We start from the raw sequence: 10741 nt of genomic DNA, 5'->3' as shown, positions 1-10741 counted from the left end.
TGTTTATCAGTTTCCTTACCCAGTAATCCATTCTTGGACACTTGGATTTTTCCCATATTTTGTTATTGTGAATAGAGCTGCTGTGAACAAAGGAGTGCAAATGCCTTTTCGGAATATAGATTTTAGGTTCTTGGAGCAGAGAACTTGGAGTAACTTCTTCCAAGTAGTGCAATATCTGGATCATAAGAAAGATTAATTCACATTTTTTTGAGAGATATGTATGGAGCAATAGCACAGCAGGTAGGGCGTTTGCCAACCTGGGTTTGATTCCTCCATCCTTCTCAGAGAGCCTGGCAAGCTACTGAGAGTATCCTGCCCACATGGCAGAGCCTGGCAAGCTCCCTATAGTGTATTCTATATGCCAAAAGGAATAACAACAAGTCTCACAATGGAGACGTTCCTGGTGCCCACTCTAGCAAATTGATGAACAATGGGAGGACAGTGCTACAGTGCTACAGATCTATATTGTTTTCAAGAAAGGCTGAGCCAATGAACACCATTTTTATTAGATAATGGATAATGATTTTGTTAACCCCAAGACAATCATACCAACACTGATTGTCTTTATTTTTTTTAATTTGTGTCAGTCTCATTAGTGTGAGGTGGTATCTCATTGTTTTGATCTTCATTTCACTAATGGTAAAGATGGAGAGCATTTTCTCATGTACTTTTGGTAATCTGAATGTTTGTCTTCTTAGAGAATGTTTCTATTCATCTGTCTCCCCGTTTTTTAAAGATTTGAATGATTTTTCTTTTCTCCCTAAGTTTTAAAAGTGCCTTCCATATCTTGAATATTAACCATTTTTCAGGTGAGTGCTGGGAAAATATTTTCTCCCAATCTTTGGGTTACCTTTTTATGTTGATCATTGCTTCTTTCTTTTTGTTTTTGTATTTGAGCCACATACAGTTGTGCTCAGGGCTCCTGGCTCTGCTCTCAGGACTCTCTATCTGCGGCTTGGGGGACCACATAGGGTGCCAGGGAACAAATCCTCGTCAGCCTTCTGCAAGGCAAGACCCTTCCTTACTCACGGTACTAGCAATCTGGCTCCAAGATCATTGTATCTTTTGTAGTGCAGAAGTTACTAAATTTGATGTGACCCATTTGTTTACCATTGCTTAAGTTTGCTTAGTCAATGACTATGTCTCTAGATTCAATATCTTTAAAGGTTTTGCTTATGTTTTCCTAAATATTATTTTTGGATTCAAGAGTAACATATCAAGATTTCTAAGTCATCTTGAATTGACTGTAATGTATGGTACGAAATAGGATCTAAGTCCATTTGTTTTTAATGTGACAGGTAAGCGTTTCCAACACTATTAGCTCAAGAGGCTTTTATAGCTCATTTTTTTTGCCCTTTATCAAAGACTTTTTCATTTTTTCATTTCATCATCCTGTTAATCGTCGATTGCCTCGAGCAGGCCCCAGTAACGTCTCTTTCATCCTAGCCCTGAGATTATATTCACGGCTCTTTAGGAGAATGAGACCCATCATTGTTACTGGTATTTGGCATATTTGGTAGGCCACGGGGAGTTTGCCAGACTCTGCCCTGTGGGCAGGCTACATTCGATAGCCTGCAAGTTTGTCCAAAATAGGAATGAGATAATAATATGTCGCGCGGCCGCATTCGCGGCCGCGCGGTTCTGGGATCTGGATTTTATAGTCTCTGAGTCTTGGCCGCTGATGGGATTACACGGCGCCAGGGGGCCAGGTGGTGGGTGTGACCCCCGCCTACTGGAATTTGGAGGATCTGGGTGGAAGATGCTCGACTCCAATTCGAGTAGGCTTGGAGGTCTCGGCCCCGGAACCCGCGTGGCTTTGTCCCTCTGCCAGTACCTTCATGTGTGCGGAGAGTGGTCTCAGCATGGTGGTGGCTGGTCCTGGAGGTCTTCGGCTGCCGTCGTCCTGGTCGGGGCGGGGAGGAAAGCTCAACCCGCTCCCCTCCAAGGGACTCCGGGAAGGAACACCGAGGCGCGGGGGCAGAGACTGCACTCTTCTCGTCCACCTGGCCCCCTGGCGCCGTGTAATTCCATCAGCGGCCAAGACTCAGAGACTATAAAATCCAGATCCCGGACGAGAAGAGTGCAGTCTCTGCCCCCGCGCCTCGGTGTTCCTTCCCGGAGTCCCTTGGAGGGGAGCGGGTTGAGCTTTCCTCCCCGCCCCGACCAGGACGACGGCAGCCGAAGACCTCCAGGACCAGCCACCACCATGCTGAGACCACTCTCCGCACACATGAAGGTACTGGCAGAGGGACAAAGCCACGCGGGTTCCGGGGCCGAGACCTCCAAGCCTACTCGAATTGGAGTCGAGCATCTTCCACCCAGATCCTCCAAATTCCAGTAGGCGGGGGTCACACCCACCACCTGTCACAGACTAGTTGTCAAAATATCTGAGGATTTCGCTATTGGTTTTCAAATCTACTACACTGTTCTGAGAGTCTGTTTTACTACTATGGCTAAAATTTTGACACAGTTATTACTGTTGCAACTATATTTTCTGATTAATTTTTAATAATTTATTTATTGAACAAAAATTAAGAATTCTTAATGAAAACAACTGGGTTTTGGGGGCTGGAGCAATAGCACGGCAGACAGGGCATTTGCCTTGCACGCTGCCAACCGGGGTTCAATTTCCAGCATCCCATATGGTCCCCTGAGCACTGCCAGGGGTAATTCTTGAGTGCAAAGCTAAGACTAACCCCTGTGCATTGCCAGGTGTGACCCTGCCCCCCCCCAAAAGAAACAATTGAATTTTTGTAAGTTGAAAATTTGTAGTTTCTCACTTTGCTGCCTATTTGTGAATTACATTAGATACATATTATATTCCTTTATGTCACAAAACCTCTTTTTTAAATTAAAAATTGAATCATGAGATACAGTTACAAAGTTGTTCATAATTAGGTTTCAGTCACACAATTTTTCACATCTTTCCCATCACCAGTGTACATTTCCCACTACAAATGTCCCCAGTTTCCCTCCTGCAACGTCACTACTCCAGCCTCTGTGATGGACACATTTTCTTCCTTCCTTCCTTCCTTCCTTCCTTCCTTCCTTCCTTCCTTCCTTCCTTCCTTCCTTCCTTCTTCTCCTCCTCCTCTTTCTCCTCCCCTTCCTCCTCCTTCTCTTCCTCCTCTCTCTCTCTCTCTCTCCCCATCATCAAAACCTCTTTTAAAGATTTTTACTCCTGACATCTCAATAAGAAACAGTCAACATCTCATAAAATGCACTATTTACTTTGTTATTGGATATAATTCTGTTTTATATTTATTTTATTAATGCTTAAATTGTTGCCATATTAAAATTTCCTGTTCGTCTTTTGAAAGTACAGCACTTGAATAGAAGTATTTATTTTCCATTTATTTATTTTTTTAAATCTTAGCCATCTATCATTTGAGTATCCCCATTTCTTCATAGGTTGTAATATTATGTACAGTTCTTGGTTTTAGTTCCTCTCTTTGTTAGATCCAATGTTTTTCATTTGTCAGGTAATTTAAAAATGCTAGTTTATTTTCACTAAGATTCTTTGTACTATGAAGAAGCTGAAGTGCCCTAATTATGGGAAAGTCTAAAAAGAGTAGTTCATTTCTTTTGTGGTTTTAGAATTCTGGATTGTATGGTAGGCAGAATTCTAGATGATTTACGTGACCTTTGGCACCTGGTGTTATCTTATTATTATATCTTATTATTATGTCATTTTACATCACTGTGATAGTCAATTCTGTATTCCAGTTTAGCTGAGCTATAGTTTCCAATTTTTTTTTAATTTATTTATTGAATCACTGTGGGAAAGGTTACAAAGCTTTCAGGTTTATGTCTCAGTAATGCAAATATCAAACACATTTCCCTTTACCAATACTTATTTTTTACCATGAAGAACCCCAATAAAACCCCACCCCCCACCCCTCCCCGTCCCTGTGAGGCAGATGAATTCTAGTTAACACTCTATCTGCTTTGATTAGATTCATTGTTTCAATAAAAGATTCACCACTATTATTTAGAGTTTACCCACCCCCCCCCAAATCAGACATGCTGAAAAAGCATTGTGAAGTGATTTGCTTTCTACAGCTGGGTTAAAGAATTAAATGTTGGTTTTGGATTTCTGCTATTTTACCTATTGACCCTGGAAGTATTTCTACTGAAAATCAGATAGTTAAGAAACTGGTTTCTGTGTTCTGGAGTCGGGGCCGTGCTGGAGAGTCGCTCGCGGGGGGGAACCGGTGGCCTCGGTAGGGCGTGAAGGTCGGAGCGAAATGCCCCCCTTCCCATGAGGTTTTAGTCGCCCCCACACTCCCGGCTCATACCTGCTGTCCACAAGGCTCCCATGTGGCCGCCATCTTTCTTTTCAGAGAGGAGAGGGCGAATGGGGCAACACCCTTTCCCCTCCGGCAGACTTGATGGCCTGGGTCAACGCATAGTCCGTTCACTTTTCTGCTCCAAGCTGCTGGGTTCTGCATTAAGTCCTTGTGCTTCTGGGGCCATGGCCGTGCTGGAGAGCCGCTCGCGGGGGGCGACTTGTGACCTCGGTAGGGCGTGAAGGACGGACCGGAAGCCCCCCGACCCATGAGGTTTTAGTCGCCCCCACTCCCCCGGCTCATACCTGCTGTCCACAAGGCTCCCATGTGGCCGCCATCTTTCTTTCCAGAGAGGAGAGGGCGAATGGGGCAACACCCTTTCCCCTCCGGGCAGACATGATGGCCTGGATTAACGCATAGTCCGTTCACTTTTCTGCTCCAAGCTGTTGGGTTCTGCATTAAATCCTTGTGTTTCTGGGGCTGTGGCCGTGCTGTAGAGCCGCTCATGGGGGGCAACTGGTGGCCTCGGTAGGGCGTGAAGGACGGACCGGAACGCCCCCCTTCCCATGAGGTTTTAGTCGCCCCCACACCCCTGGCTCATACCTGCTGTCCACAAGGCTCCCATGTGGCCGCCATCTTTCTTTCCAGAGGGAGGAGGGCGGAAGGGAGCAACACCCTTTCCCCTCTGGGCAGAAATGATTGCCTGGATTAACGCATAGTCCTTTCACTTTTCTGCTCCAAGCTGCTGGGTTCTGCATTAAGCCCTTGTGCTTCTGGGGCTGTGGCCGTGCTGGAGAGCCGCTCGTGGGGGGCAACTGGTGACCTCGGTAGGGCGTGAAGGACGGACCGGAACGCCCCCCTTCCCATGAGGTTTTAGTCGCCCCCACACTCCCAGCTCATACCTGCTGTCCACAAGGCTCCCATGTGGCCGCCATCTTTCATTCCAGAGAGGAGAGGGCGAATGGGGCAACACCCTTTCCCCTCCGGCAGACTTGATGGCCTGGGTCAACGCATAGTCCGTTCACTTTTCTGCTCCAAGCTGCTGGGTTCTGCATTAAGTCCTTGTGCTTCTGGGGCCGTGGCTGTGCTAGAGAGCCGCTCGTGGGGGGTGACTGGTGACCTTGGTAGGGCGTGAAGGACGGACCGGAACGCCCCCCTTCCCATGAGGTTTTAGTCGCCCCCCACACCCCCGGCTCATACATGCTGTCCACAAGGCTCCCATGTGGCTGCCATCTTTCTTTCCAGAGGGAGGAGGGCGGAAGGGAGCAACACCCTTTCCCCTCTGGGCAGACTTGATGGCCTGGATTAACGCATAGTCCTTTCACTTTTCTGCTCCAAGCTGCTGGGTTCTGCATTAAGCCCTTGTGCTTCTGGGGCTGTGGCCGTGCTGGAGAGCCGCTCGTGGAGGGCAACTGGTGACCTCGGTAGGGCGTGAAGGACGGACCGGAACGCCCCCCTTCCCATGAGGTTTTAGTCGCCCCCACACCCCCGGCTCATACCTGCTGTCCACAAGGCTCCCATGTGGCCGCCATCCTTCTTTCCAGAGAAGAGAGGGCGAATGGGGCAACACCCTTTCCCCTCCGGCAGACTTGATGGCCTGGATTAACGCATAGTCCTTTCACTTTTCTGCTCTAAGCTGCTGGGTTCTGCATTAAGTCCTTGTGTTTCTGGGGCTGTGGCCGTGCTCCAAACTTAACTCTGACTTTCAGGGAGAAAGATTGGGTGGTTTACTTCTCATTGATCACTTTGTATATAGAGAGATGTCGCGCGGCCGCGTAAGCGGCCACGCGGTTTTGAGAAAAAGTCCTCGTTCCCGCATACTCGAGCTGTGTTTGTAGAGGCTTCTGGTCACCGGGGTTCCATCTGGGGGAGGCGGGATGCGGCACCTACTCCATCTGGAACTTGCGGGTGATCTCGGCTCTTTTTGGAACCTGTTTTTTCTTTTTTTTTTCTTTCTCTTATAGTTTTTTTTTTCTTTCTCTTATAGTTTCCAATTTTTAAGCGTAATCTATTCTTGCTTTAAAGATATTTGTGTATATGACTAAAATCCATGATTAGCTAAAGGAATTAAAGTGTATAGTCATATAAGGAAAGTTATCTTAGTTTATTTATCTGTTCCTGATTTAATATTTTCAAAGATATTAAGAGCATAAATGCTAACTTTTCCAAAGAAATTCTGCCTGAAGATTTCAGTCCCAGACTATGTTCCTTGATGCCCTACTCTACAGATGGATTTAGGACTGTCCTAGTTCATCTCCACACTCAATTAAACTAAATTGTTAACTAAAACTCTCTTAAGATTAATCTTGTTTTTTGTTTAACTGGTTGAAAACTAACTAGCACAACAGAAAAAAGAATTCTTCAGGTGTAACTAATTTTTTTATTGAGGGGTAATCCATGTATATGTTTACAAAGTACCGTATTTTGCTAACACCTTGAAGGACCATTAAAAAAAATTTTCCCCAAACTTCAATCCAATCAATGTGTTGAGTTTAGACTTATAAGATTATAAAAATGTATTGTATCTGGAGCTATCAGCAACTTTTATTTTGAATGAATAAATGGGTGATTTTTCTTTCTTTAGTTTTTAAATTTTTATTAGCGAAAGACCATGATATTTTAAATCACAACATTTGTAGTAATTTGTTACACTGCAAGTGAAACAAACAACAGAAGTGGTTTGACTCAATATTAATATCGATTCTTAGACTGATATTCCACAACTATGTACAGTAAATGTGAATTTAGTATAATTGTAAATGGCTCAGGGTTGGTTTAAAAATTCAGGTACATGACTCTTTCCATTCTGAGCCTCTGGCAGACAATATATTTCCTTGTAATTCCTTAAGTCAGTGAATGAGAAGAACAATCCCAATTTTTATAAAACAGGTAGCTCTTGGATTTAGGCAGGATCTCAGTTCTAGGAATTTAAGTCCATACTTCATGCAAGCACTTCATCACGTTTTGGTTGATGGTGGCATTAAAAGAAAAATAGCATAGCATACTTTATGAGTCTTCAAAAAATTCAATAGTCACATATTATCATAGTATTAATTCAAGCTAGGGGCAAGCTTGAGTTATTTCATAGTTTCTAGTCCCTGAGTATTTCTTCATATGTGAACTTTAAATATTTTGAACTTGAAATATTTTAATTAGTTTTGAAATATTTTGATTAGTTTTTTACTTATATAGTTTTTTTCTGTATTTTTATTTACTTTTTAATTAAGCCACTGTGAGTTAAGAAGCTGTTTATGATTGAGTTTCAGTCACAAAATGTTTCAACACCTGTCCCATCAACAGTGTACATTTTCCACCTACAATTTCCCAATTTCCCTCCTATACTCTCCACCCCCCAGTCTGCCTCTACCACAGGTACTTTTCTTCTTTCTTTCCTTCTTTCTTTCTTTCTTTCTTTCTTTCTTTCTTTCTTTCTTTCTCTTTCTTTCTTTCTTTCTTTCTCTCTTTCCTTTTTTCTTCTTTCTTCCCTCTTTTTCTCCCTCTCTCCTATCTCCCTCCCTCCCTCCCACCCTCCCTCCCACCCTCCCTCCCTCCCTCCCTCCCTCCCTTCCTTCCTTCCTTCCTTCCTTCCTTCCTTCCTTCCTTCCTTCCTTTCTTCCTTCCCCTTCTCCTGCTCCTCCTCTTCCTCCTGCTCCTCCTCTTCCTCCTCCTCCTCCTTCTTAACTCTCACGCCTTGTTAGTGATAATGCTAAAAGGTACAACGTATTTGGAAAACTATATGGTAATCACTCAAAAAGCTAGAAATTGATCTTCCATATGACCTAGTATACTGCTTGGAATATACCTTGGGGGCCCAAAACATGCATAACAAATGCAATCTGTACTTTTATGTTCTTTTCAACACTATTCACAATATCTAGAATTTGGAAATCACCCAAGTGACCAAGAACAGTTGACTGCATAACGAAATTGTGGTTCATCTACACAATGGATTAATATATAGTCACCAGGAAAAATGAAGTAATGAAATTTTCTTGTAGATAGATGAATATGTAGAGTACCATGCTAAGTGGAATGAGTCAGAGGAGAGAAAAAGACATAGAATTATTGCATTCATTTGTGGACTATAAAAAACATAGGATGATAATATTACCCAGGGACAGTAGAAACGAGCTCCAGGAAGTTTGCCACAAGTGTTGGGGAGAGAGTAGTTAGGATAGAGAAAGGGCCAATATAACAATGATAGTTGGAAATGATCTCTCTTGACAAGAATTGAGTGCTTAAAGTAAGTAAAGGGAAATAATGAGACCTTCCATTACCTATGTTGCAAACTTAGATGGTGTGTGTGTGTGTGTGAGTGTGTGAGTGTGTGTGTGTGTGTGTGTGAGAGAGAGAGAGAGAGAGAGAGAGAGAGAGAGAGAGAGAGAGAACTGGCAATGACATGAGAGTGGTATTTAACTACTGAAGCTCTTCCTGGTACTTTCCCTGACCATATGGATCATAAGGTTTGTTTGAAGTCCCCAAGTCCTTGCCCCCATGGGGGAGAGCTGTGCACCAGGGAACTGGCTGAATGGCCTTGCAATTGCCTGCAGCCATGTCTTGTTAGAGGGGGAGGTGACCCCTTTGGTAACTATAAAGCTTACTGGTCCACCTTTGCATTAGCTCATAGAGTACCCTGAAATCGTGTGACACTCTGTTCCATCTAGCCTATGTCACCATAGATTTCACCTTCTTCTTCCCATCTCATACTCCACATGGAAGGCGTTCCTCTTGCCCCTTATATAACTCTTATTTTCCCTGAATAACCTTTCTCATCAGTGTATGGCCCATATAGATGGTGTCCCCCAACTCGTCTCTTGCTTACATGTCTCTGAACTATCAGCCTTTGAGCAGAGGAATATCACCACATTCCCAGGTCTTGCAGTTGCACCTACAGCTGCAAGTTTAAATCTCTAGTTTAAAATTCTCATATTTCCATATGAGAAACCCTGAATACCAGTGTTCAGGGCTTTCTCCTGTCTCTGTGTTTAGATATTATTCCATATGTGGTACCAGAGATTCAGCAGGTGCCCAAGGCAAGGGCTTGTGCTTTCTCTATAGACCCAACATAAACTTTTCAAAGAAAATGTGATCAGAGGCCCTCAAAGTAGTAAAGCAGAAATTGACTTGAATGCAACATTCAAATGGCCAGCCAGAATGGACATGGGTGTCCCAGGGTCAATCCCTGGTCTAAGGACTTTTAGAAATGATCCCTAGCGATAGCACAGCGGTAGGGCGTTTGCCTTACAAGCGGCCAACATGGCCGACCCGAGTTCGATTCCTCCACCCCTCTTGGAGAGCCCGGCAAGCTACCGAGAGGATTCGATATGCCAAACACAGTAACAACAAAGTCTCCAATGGAGACGTTACTGGGCCTGCTAGAGTAAATCGACGATCAACGGGAGGGCCTTTACCTTTACCTTTACCCTAGCACAGAACCAGAAGTAAAGCCCTAGGCACGCCTATGTATGGTCCAAAAATCAAAAAAAGAAAAAGTGAAAAAAAAAGATGATGTGCAGTGATCAAGCACTGAATATGAGTGAGATTGGCATGAACCATCAAGAATAAAAATAAAATGGATATAGGGTAAAAAGGACCCTCATTCTTTGCTGGTGAGAATGTTGACTGATAAAAACTTTTTGGAAAACGATATGGATACTTTCAAAAAATGAGTAATTGAGTTTCCATTTTACCCTGCAGTTCCATTTATTTCTTGCCATCTTCTGCAAGGGTTCCAAAAATCTATTCAGAAAGACATTCATACCTCCTGGTTCATTTAAGAACTATTCATAATGGACACTTGGACACTTGTGGTAACAACTCAAGTGTCCAGAATCAAATGACTGATTAAAGAAATTATGACACCTATATACAATACTAATTGGCTATAAAGGAAGATAAAATCATACAATGTGCTACTATGTAGATTCACCTTGTGGCAGTAAACTTAGAAGGAGAGAAACAGCCACAAAATGATCTATCTTATATTTGAGATATAAAGAGATATAATAGAGGAATCAAAAATTTTCAAATGTAACAGAAACTACGAACTGGTATATAATAGAAAACTTATGTGGGTGCGGGTGGGGGGAAGGAACATTGCAACAGTGGTGGAGGGAAGTGGACTCTTTGGAAAAGGGTGTGGTGGTGAAATGTTTCATGAATGAATCCCTACAATTAATAGCATTGTAAACCATGAAGGAATGCCCACTTCATACAATGTAAAACATGTTTATTTTTTTAAAGCATCACACTATGTTCCTTCTAACCATAGACTTTAACTAGCTCCTAATAAATAAAAAACATCCAGTAAAGGCTAGCTCTCTAGTTTTCTTGATAAAACACTTATGGTCAACAATTTGTTTCTGGATGCTCCTGAATATATGCAGTTATATTTTAGTGCGATATATTTCTGAAGAAAATGTACAGAGATTACATTAATTTGTTAAGGGATT

Source organism: Sorex fumeus, unplaced genomic scaffold (assembly GCF_029834395.1).
Source record: "Sorex fumeus unplaced genomic scaffold, SorFum_2.1 ptg000265l, whole genome shotgun sequence".
NCBI lineage: Eukaryota > Metazoa > Chordata > Mammalia > Eulipotyphla > Soricidae > Sorex > Sorex fumeus.
The sequence above is the reverse complement of the archived record's forward strand: the minus strand, read 5'-3'. Positions refer to the sequence as shown.